General features: G+C 37.1%; 1 long non-coding RNA gene across 3 annotated transcripts in view; it reads right to left on the bottom strand.

Moving 5' to 3' along the window:
• Positions 1-1,081: 1,081 nt before the first annotated feature.
• Positions 1,082-11,601, bottom strand: part of LOC122811839 — a 799,357-nt gene continuing 788,837 nt past the window's right edge. For all 3 annotated transcript variants that reach the window (XR_006366301.1, XR_006366298.1, XR_006366300.1), the window contains one exon: positions 1,082-2,152. This is a non-coding gene — a long non-coding RNA (uncharacterized LOC122811839). The remainder of the gene's footprint in view (positions 2,153-11,601) is intronic.

Genomic DNA, 11,601 nt, shown 5'->3' with positions numbered 1-11,601 from the left:
TTAACACCATGACTGCAGTACACATTCTGTCTTCAATTAACTTCTTTTTCTCCCTCCTCATGGCTACTTCCATACTATCCTTATAACACTGCTGGAGCTCTTTGCTCCTATCCTAGCTTTTGGTTCTTGAAGTGTTCTACAACCCCTTCTCCAAGCTGTGCTCATTGAGTTAATTTCTGCCTATTCACAAGGTCACACCAGATATTGGATGTGGCTCGTAAAACATCAAGTAAGCAAGCAATACCTTCCCTCTTCTAGTCCTTGTCAGCAGTGCTAAATAAATATATCTGCTGTACTAAAGTCACAGTCTCAGCATAGTTTACAAAATGTTTTCTTCTTATTATTATAGCCTTCATATTAGTCCTGAATACATCAGGTAACACCCTGCACCCCTGCATTTGGGCCTGCCTAAACCAATATCTTGCTGTTCTGTGAACAGCAATCATTATATTGCATCCTTTAGAATTTGCAGTTTAAAGAAAAAGCTTGATCATCTCCATGGATGGATGGATGATCATTCATTAGTTTGGAATGTACACCTTCATGAAACATTGCTCTGTTGTACAGATTGAATCAGCACTATCTGCATTTGATGACTCTATCTTACAGTCTGAGATGGATAGATGGATGGTAAACATTTGTAGGCAGTACGACTGTTTTTCTTCTCATCTTATTGTTTTACTCTCTGCCATGTAAGCAAATCTTGCTTGCAGAGCAGCATTAAATCATTTCTCCTTTATACAGTACAAGCTCAATACTCAATCCAAGCCGGCAGATGCAGCAGACGGCTTAACATCTGTAGTCATCTGTCTTACTCTTTGAACCCTTAACCATGGCTGTGTAATAGTTAATGAATGTGTGCACCCTAACAGCTCTAAATAGTCACACACATAAACACTACTTGCCACACTGACTGTTGTCCTATTAATTCAGTTCTCCAGGACTCTAAAAGTTCTGTTTATTTTGTTATATGATAACCTGGAAAGAGTACTAACACAAAGACCCTTCTTAGCCATGATAGTGTTCAAAGACAAGACACAAAGACCATAAGGCAGCAAATAAAGAAATAGGACTGAACACATGGAGATAAAATGTTGTAATTCATCCATTTAAAGACAGCTCATTGTACAAAATTCCATTACAAACAAGAACCTACTAGCTAATATAAATTAGCAGTTTTTGTCCATACAAATATGATTTATTCTTAACCTAGAAATTAAAAAAGCAGAAAAGTAGGCAAGACAAATAACAATAGTTACAAACATAAATGTTCATATACTGAAAATTTCAACCTGAAAAAATGGGTTTAGGTTTCAGTAATATCAAGAAAACAGCAATAAACTGGATTTAGAATATCACTACCTAGTAGGGTTAATCATTTTTGTCTTAATTTAATTTATTTTTTTATTAACGAGATATTTGAAATGGCCACACACCATTTTTAACCATGACATGGACCACAAAGGCAGTGAGAAATACAGTACATATGAACATTTAGAAAAGCCAGTTGTACAGCATGTTTTTGGGAAGTGGGAGAAACTAGAGTACGCAGAGAACACCAAAAAGGCAGATGGATAACATGACAAATCCACAGGGACAGTGAGCCAAACATGACAAAGTCGCAGGGACAGTAATGACAAGAAATCAGGACTGAACTGCAGATCCTGAAGCTGTGAGAAAGACATATTACCACTCTGCCGCCCCTCCATCTAGTATCTCAAAGGCCTTTAGAAGAAGATGCACCCCTCAGGTGATTTGTTAATTTAGATTTAAAGTCAAGATCAGCTGTAGATTATACTCATATGTTTGGCCAGTGGAAGACAGGACAGATTTTATTCAGATAACATAGCAAAACAAACATATCTCTTGTCTGATACATTCACTCCTTTCACATAAAAAATTCTTGTTTCCCCTTTTTCAAATAAGTAGTTTTGCACCATTGAAGGTCACGCTTCACCTGCCAAAAGCCCTTGGTAGTTTCTGTTTCAACACTGCAACCATCATCAGAAAACTCCTCTGATTACACCTTCATAAAGTCCTTCACCTCTTGCCAAATGTTTTCATTTACTTCCTTTGCCTTAAGAAAGCATCGGCCATTCATTTATGTCTGTAAGTACACATGAAGGTATGTCCGTTTGGTTGTTCACTGGGGCTGGAAGATAAAAGTTTAAGACATATGTGGTTTAGTAACAAAAAGCCACAATGCAAGTATAATTTCTACTTGCCCAGAAGGAGAACATAAAGGAATACAAAGTAGTACTACTGTGACAGTGAAAAAAGCAAGCAGATGTGTCAAAAGTAATACAGAGCTGATGACATTTACATGAATCATATTTATATAGCAATATCATTAATGATATATGGCCTAAGCAAGACCAAGGGCAGCAATACAGTACATATTTGGCACACTGACTTCTGAGAGAAGCAAAAATACAGTACGTACATTACATGATTTCTAACAGGCGCAACAATACAGTATGTGTATATTACTGAATTCTGACAGGCGCAAGAATACAGCACATATATTACACACTGAATTCTGACAGAAGCAGAAATACAGTACATATATTACACATTGAATTCCTACAGCAGTTCATGACATTGCTGTTTCAAATAATCAAAGCCATAACTATGGTGGGGCAAAGGGGGGCAGCTGCCCCAGGCACAAGCTGTCAAGGGGCACAGACGACAAGTGCAGATGGTGTGGGAATGGAGTGCTGCTATTGATTTATGAAGTTGCAAGGGAAAGAATTTTCCAGTAAAATTTCTACAACCATCTATAACATGGCTGCTAATGTTTGCTTGTTTTTTTAACCTATTCAAATATGTCTTGGACTGAGGAGTTTAAACTCTGACGTCTTATTAACTAAGCACTTGATAATCACACAGGAGACTAAATATTTATAATTTTTTTTCTTGTTTTTTTGTCAAATTCAGTTTCTTACTTGCATATAAAAAAATATCAGCCCTTTATTTGCTGTTATACTGCTCCTCTATGTAGACAAAGCAGAATAACAACACTGGCTGCTAGATTTGTGATACATTATGTGAAAGTTTAAATATTTTAACCATACAGCCTCTTCACCTAAACTATTAATGGTGCATGGCATCCATCTATGCAACAGAATGCTGAGCAGCAATGTATAAAAATGTAATACGTCTGGTGGTTCAAAAGCTATGAAAAGGGATCTACTGAGCTTTGTTTATTGAACACTGCAAATCACCACTGTTTGTCCTTGTATAAGACCCTAGAGATAACTCATGGCATACAATGACCAAATATCAATACTTTGCCTTCACATCTGACCAGATGTACCTTGTCCACACCTCAACTGTAGCAAGAAAGTTAATAAAAACGAGAGAAGAAACGGTTAGCATTATTTTTTCTTTTCCTTGAACTTTTTCAATCATTTGGAATCCTACTGACTTTCCTGAAAAAATCCAGAATGAAAAGTAAAATGTATCGCCTTAACGCAAACTTCATACATATAATGGGAAGCTCAAAACAGGAAACTTGTTGCTCTGAGACATCCCCGTTTATGCCTAACATATCAGTAATATTATTTAAGTCACACCACTCCCATGTAGATAAATCCTTCTCACATTAACTTGTCATGCATTCTTTCTATCTTGCAGGTATGTGTGGTTGCATTTAACATGAAGCATGTGTATAAAACAAAAATACCACTTAAACAGGAATTGGTCACAGTTTGTCACACTTCCATACTCTTTTACGTGCTGATTTAACAGCTGTTTGCTGTATTACAAATGAAGAACTCATACATATGAAAGGTTATTCCATCCCCGTTACCTCAAACTAATCAATGAAAGTATAACGCCATTCTCCTCTTCTATCTGAATCTGGCAGAGGGCATTCAGTGAGACCCTTTGCTAAACCACCTTGTAAAGAAAGAATACATTAAAAAGAGAATCTGGCAGAGGGCACTCAGTGACACCCTTTGCTAAACCACCTTGTAAAGAAAGAATACATTAAAACGATAAACATTATACAAAAAGTAATTTACACGTAATCACTTCTGATCTTTAGTTTGACATGACTTTATTAAAAATAATGATTTTGTTAACTATAACTGCAACTGTAACAGTATTCATCAGAGGCAAGATCTGATCATATATCTTTGCCACAGCATTAATGTACAGTGGTGTGTGTGTGCTTAATAATAATAGTGTATAAAGTTACTGTCAGCTGTTGTTAACTATAAATGTAGACATGAAAATGAAGTGTATTGTACAATGTATTTATGCACTGGCACAAACATAAAGGAAAATGAATGTAACTGATCCATACAGACTGATTTCTCCTAAGCAGTTTATTATATGAGCATCTTCTAATTTGGATTCATCACCCTTGTTCTGTTTTGAGCACATTAACTCCTCACAAATCCAGGTACTAAGTCCTTTTTCACCACATGGTATATCAAAATAGGAGCCAGCTGAAAATATAAGCAGCTCTCAATGGGTTTCTAAAACTCATAGACTGCATATTTTGCACACAATGAAAAAAGTGCAAATCCTAGTGGAGCTCAGCTGTCCCAGCGAGTAGACAGCCCTTCCTCTTGAGGTCATATTCTACAGAGAGATTACATATCACACAATAATTCAGTTAAGCTCCCTATAAAAAACTGACTATTGGAAAAGCATTACCCATGCCAGATATGTTCGATGTACACACAAATTTAGTTTGCAGCATTTACACCCTGTGGTGTTTTAAGTCTTATGTCTATTGTGAGTACATTCAGATGTGCCAGTGCAGAACAAAATAATGTATTTAAAAACTGTTGTTGATTAGTTAAGAATATGTTAAAGTAAAAATTTTATCCTTTTAGCACCATGGTCATGAAAAGACACACATTCTGTTTGACTCCGAGAAAGAAAAATCTTTTTTTCTGCTACATACATTCTTACTTTTGAATACTACCTCTTTTACATTAAAACTTTATTGTGAACAGTAGAAATTACAAACATTTATAAAAAAAGTACTTTTCATATTGTTCAAAGTGGCAAAAATCACTATTGTACAGACACAAAATGTTTTGCTTTGAAAACGAATGTGTTAAATAAAATAAGTCCTGCAATACTATATTAAATTCCACGATGTGTCAAACAGTTCAACTGCAATAATAAGAAAATATGTAAACTAAACTGACATCAACTGCACAGTGCCTCCTAACACAGTGAGAGCATTATGGGAGAATTGGGTTCACATATAAATGGTTACAGATTTCTTTTCAAGTAAAATGTGTGATCTCAACAGCTATATGACGACTACTGCCGCAATACAATATAACATCAAGGTTTCAATCCTTTTTTAAATGAAAACATTCACACTGCTTCATAAAAGAAGATTTTTAGGGAAAACCTAGTACATGGTAACCTAGCAGAAGCATGAAAGGAGTTTTATGGGAATCAGAGTTCAGCACCCCAGGTGTTTTCATATTTTTTACAACACCAGTGTCTGGTATCTCCACTACATAAGACTGGCACTTGACAAATGTCATCATTTAATTCTAAAGCTGTTTCAAAGTAATTTGTGACATCTTAAATGGCATATTAATTTCCTCTGTATCTATGTATGTATCTATCATTTGTTAATTAGGAAATATGCTGGATCATCTATATGCCTCTAACCTCATGCTTTGAGTTTAGAGGTCACTAGGATAATGGCAGAGAGCATGCTATTCAGAAGCTTATTCAGTGCACCTATAATATCACTGGTCTATATTAGATAAACGAATGCTTAAAACGTCAAGTAAGACAGCCTTTAAATGAAAGTTCATCTAAGCAAAACCCCATAATGTCGAAACAAAGAGTTTTGAAAAGTTATAGTTGGCCAGCTGTCAGGAAGCCAACGGCTGATGGCTAAAATGTACTGTACACCATTTAACCCCCCCCCCCGAAAAAAAAACAAAAACAAATCAACAAACAAAATAAAGTGTGGGGAGGGGCTGTGTCCCCCACACACCCCACTTAAATATACCAACTCCGAGATCGCACCACAGTGGAGGACTGTCATAACATTACACAGGGTGGACGAGGAGACCACACCACATTGGAGGACTGTAAGAGCAGCTAGACAAGGTGAATGTTTTGAAGTTAGCTGTTGGCTTCCTGATGGCTGGCCAACTATAACTTTTCGAAACTCCTTGTTTTGACATTCTTAGGTTTCACTTTGATGAACTTTTGCTTTAAAGCTATCAAGCATGTCACACTTAACATTTTATGTGTTCGTTTATCTAATAGGGAACCTAATAACACTATACTAAAGTAAAACAAATGAATTAATAAACACGTTAAAAAGGTATTTGTATAAAAGCAAAATCCTGACCTGACACAAACACACACATGCACACTGCTCCTCAAAAACATCATTAGCATGAAAAAATTCTACCATAACACAGACCTAGGTCATGTTTATTGCTAAGTTATCCAGTGACTATGCAAATTAAAGACCACTCAGTGGCTAAAAATCCACAGGAATGACAATAGTCAGCAATGCTGTCACTGTATTTTGGTTGGGCACAGAAAAGGTAACTATTATCGGGACTCAGCTTTGCATCAGAGTAGTAAGATATGGTACTCTGTTGTTGTGCGTTATCATGCAACAACATCTCTTCTTGGAATTTAACAGTTTGCCTCAAAATTTGAACCACCAAAAGAGTGACGTTAGACGATGATGAAGTACAAGCATTACCGTGCCTTACTGTTTTATTAAACAGCTGTCCCTCAAAGGATGATAACCCACCTCCATGTACCTTCTTTTTAATTATGTATTATTCTATATTTACAAGTCAGTTATGCTGACTGATTTTTCAAATGCTCTTCCATCTCAGCCCTTAGAGATACTGTGACATTACCAGTCTCTAACATACGTCATTATCTAAAGCATCTATTACTCTTGGCAGGAAGACAAACTCAGAAGACAATAGAAAAAGCTGGAAGCTAGACTGCTACAGGCACTACAGTACAAATACTGTCTCAATGTTTATAATGTACTGACCTGTCTGGCGGCCAGGTGCTTTTAGAAGAATAAAGCACAAGGTAGTAGAAAACCCTTACCCCTGCAGTGGGCATAGTCTCTGCTATCAGCTTTTCGACATATCTGAAAATAACATAAAAATGTGTACATAAAAAGGAGTGTTTGGGGCTGCTGTTGGTGCTTGGGTGGTGGCAGATGAACCAAATGAAAAATATCTGCCTACTTGGAATGCCAAAACTAGATACCTTACTAGATAAACTATTATCAGCGCCCAATCAGTTGGTCTGCTTTCAATTCTTGAGTAATTTATTTGAAATTGTCCATTCATTCCTATGTTAAATTTCTCATGCCTCCATAATCAAGACCTTTTATCAGCCTCTACACACCAGTTATCTATTACAAGAATGCCATGAAGCCAGGTTCCCAGACTGATGATTATAGAAATAAAGTAAGTCAAAAATTGTGGTACACCACTTCTTTAAAAGCCATCGCATGGAGCTATTTGATTAGCTAAATGGATTTTTTTTGGGGTGGGTAAATACAATTACCATCTCAAAAAGGATTCATTCATCAAAACCAAATTCATTCAAGTTTGCTACATTAAGACACAGGATTAAAGTGAAATAAATAGCAATAGAAAACTAGGCAGTACCTTAACTGGGGGTGGTTCCACTACATTAATTATACTACAGATTGAAAAACAAGAATCGTTCAGTCAGGGCCATACTATGAGTGGCAAAAAACAAACTTAGACGATGTGATGAGAAAGTATAAACACGCACCTCAGTGTTTGCATACATGCACACTAGTCAGATGTCACTGCTGAAACTTTGTAGTGCCAGAAGAGTCTACAGTCTTTGTATGCATCAGAGTTAGCTATAATAAGTAGGAAGTACAAGCTTTGTGCTTAGTACCAACAGCACCACTCGAATGGTGATGAACCCATGCCTGCCCACTCCTGGCAGAATTATCCCAGAAAGCAGAAAATGCACTAAGAAAGCCAGGTAGAGATTTATTTTTAGCCAATTAAGGTGTGCTATGTACAACTGTTTCTTTTTGGAACTGACCTGCGATCTTTAGCCTAATGAAAAGATTTACTTAGAGTCACAAGACATGTAAATGGAGACTGAAGGAATTAAACCAACAACTTGGAAATTAAAGTTTGTAATAACTCTTAGCCTTTCAAATGTTAGCAATGTAACCTCTAAGGCAAGCAGCATATCACACTGAAGAATAGGGATGTCACAGGTACACGCAGAAGTCTACCAAAGTAAAATTAATACGTACGCTATAGGAACGAAGACTTAAGGAGAGCTGATAGGGGAAGGAAAGACAAAAGTAAATAAAGGTTTGGCAGTAGCTTTGGCTGTTTTGTACACTATCATCATCATTATTATTTATCTGTCTTTATTACTGTTTATATATTTCCTGAGCTGCTATGGGCTCTACTACCCTAGCAGGGATCAGCGATATTAATGACCATTCCACAAGGACCAGTATAAGAGCCTTTCTAGCTGGTAAATCTACTCCCCAATAGCCATTCTCTCCCCAGTCTCAAAAATAATTGAGAAATGCATCCACCTCCAGCTCATGCCTTACCAATAATCACCTCCTCACCCCAACACAACACGGTTTTTGTCCTGGACATAGTACAATAACTGCTCTTCTCTCTTCTTAGACCTAGTAAATCATGCCTGTGATTCTGGAGAAATTGTATCCACTATCCTTCTAGATATTTCCAAAGCATTTGACACTGTTTCCCATACCCACCTTCTAAATCATCTATCTAATCTTAATCTCTCACAAAACACTCTATTATGATTCAACAGCTACCTTTCTAATAGATCCCACGCTGTGAAGTGGCAAACTGGCACCTCAGCCATCCTACCCACCCCTACTGGAGTTCCCCAGTGATCCATACTCGGCCCAGTGCTCTTCAATGTATTTAGTAATTATTTCCATGCTGCCATTCCTAACACTAAAATAGTGTGATACGCAGACGACTCAACATTAGTTTGTTCTGCTTCTAATCTCCCTGACCTCCTAGCAAAAACTCCATTGGACTTTTCTACAACTGAAAACTGGATGCTTCAAAATCATCTCTCCCTAAATGCTAATACATCCAAAATTCTACTTTTCTCCCCCCTCAAAAACCCTCCACCTTGACAAACAGTCTTTCAGTATCATTTGTCATACTTACTTCTCTATAGAAATTGTCTCCTGCTAAACTACTTGGGGTAACGATAGATGAACACCTAAAATTCGATACACATATTCAGCTAAACATTAAAAAAACTCACCAGAAACTTGGCATACTATATAGACACTCCCAATTCCTCTCTTCATCTACCAGACAAACTCTTGCCACTACCTACTTACTACCTTCTCTTTTCTATGGTGCTCCTCTACTTACCAACTTATCCTCTTCCATCTCTTCAAAACTAGAAACATGTTATAACAAAATTGCTAAATTCGCAACTAAAGCAAACTACTCCTCCCACAACTGCACATCTCTCCACCTGCTAAAGTGGCTAGAACTTCCCAATCAACTCGACTACCTTCAACTCACTACTGCCCACAAATTAATTTTCAAACCAACTTTATGCCCTGCTTTAGCAAATATCTTACCCTTTTACACCTCCCACACAGCCCTCAGATCTGCCCACCAGAATCTCCTCTCTGTATACAAACCTAAACTTCCCGCTGGTCACCTTCTCCTATCTTCTTCCTTAACCAAAAAATGGAACTCCCTCCCTTCTTCTCTTAGACTCTCTGAAAACTATGAATACTTTAAAACCCAGCTTCATTCCTACTTCACCCAGTATTGGAAATGTAACTGTATTCTCCCTACTTAACCTGCTTAGACTCTTCTATGTATACTTCCTCGTGGAACCTCTCTACATATTCCTGCACCCCAGGCTGTTCTCCTAATCAGCTGCCTCACTCTAAATCTAATAACCTCCTAAACATCTGCCTCCCTCTGAGTCAAATGTAATGCTAAACTATTAATATTGCTTTTCTACCTTAAATGTACACAATGTAAATACTGTACATAGTCCTTGAGCTCATCCCCTTTTACTGAGAACAATAATCTTTACTAACTACCTATATTAGCTGATGCTGTTTAACTATGGCAATCACACCTGCCATGTGTGAACTCTACTTTTACTACAGTTCAACGATATCTCTATGAATACTCCAGAAACTATAATCTATTCTAAACTAACAGTGTACTTCCCACCTTTATCTCTTCCATTTCTTCTAAATTTATATATATTACAACCTTCAAATTTTTAACCTACAACTAATAACTGTGTTTGCTATAATTGTGAATGCTTATTAACTAAGTAAACACTATTCTCTTGCCTCTGTCAACTTAATTATTGTACAAATAGTTCTCTAAACAACTTTGTAAATATGTTTAAGAATTGTCTTGCCATTATGCATTTGTACTTTTCACATTAATTTATATAATTTCATTTTTGTGTACTTGTATGTAATATGGAGCTTTTCTCCCCGGGCCTCCACTGAAAATGGGCTCTCTGAGCCCAGTGGACCTCCTCGGTAATCAAACTGGAAATAAATAAATAAATATTTGTGCATGGGCTCATTGACTAAAATGACCACTTCCTAAGGAGTACTATGCAAGATGGTAACAGATGCAAGCAGGATCAGCTTACCAAAAGACATGTCAGTGACAAATGCATTTGTGACCTATGAAGATATACACTGGTTACCAGCAGAGCAGCAACATCTAAGAATCAGTACTTTCTCAGAGACGGAGACATTCATTTTCCTTAGATGAGTGTGCAGGTTAAAAACAAAGATAATGCAGCTGTCAGGAACAAAGGTCGCCAGTGTCCACCAGACCCATAGAATGATCACTGACAGAATATTCCAGTGCCAAGTGACTGATATATTTTTCTGCAGTCAGTATTTAAAGACCAGTATGGAGATTACTGAGAGCTGACCATTGGCTAGAGACTAATACAGGATTCATTTGTAAATGTGCTTGCAGGATTCATTTGTAAATGTGCTTACCTTCTAAGGACAAAAAATAGAATAAATAACAATAGACAGTCACTTCTTAAGGACAGAAACAAAAGTAAAAGAACAAGATGGCCATTTGTCAGAGACAGATACTGAAGCTGGCAAAATATGAATCATCAAAAGGATGTGAGACTGAGGAAATCATTTTGTAACAGCAAGCATTTGTTCATGAAATAGACAACCAGTCTTTTTATAATAAAATCATGGGATCACAGCAGAAAAAGTCAGTTTCAAATGTCAGACTTGGGTTTACAGCTGTGACAGTCTCTAATGACAAATAGGCAGAAGCAGTCAGTCCCCAGTGACAAACATGGGTTTATGGCAATGACAATTCATGAAGCAGTATAGTGGTCAGTGATCGGCCATACCCTAATACCCACAATAGAATTCAAGCATGGATGTAGCCAATCCCCACTAAGAGGATCACTGTTAAAGGGAGCAATCCCCTAGACTAATATATTAGCAGTATAATCAAACCCCAGGGCAAATGCATGGAGTGGTGACTGTGATGGTTACTTCTCAATAACCAGTGTTATCAGTTAAGGGGGCCCAGA

Source organism: Protopterus annectens, chromosome 9.part0 (assembly GCF_019279795.1).
Source record: "Protopterus annectens isolate FY-2018-M chromosome 9.part0, PAN1.0, whole genome shotgun sequence".
Lineage (NCBI taxonomy): Eukaryota > Metazoa > Chordata > Ceratodontiformes > Protopteridae > Protopterus > Protopterus annectens.
Note: the sequence above shows the minus strand (reverse complement) of the source record. Positions and strands in the feature narration are given on the sequence as shown.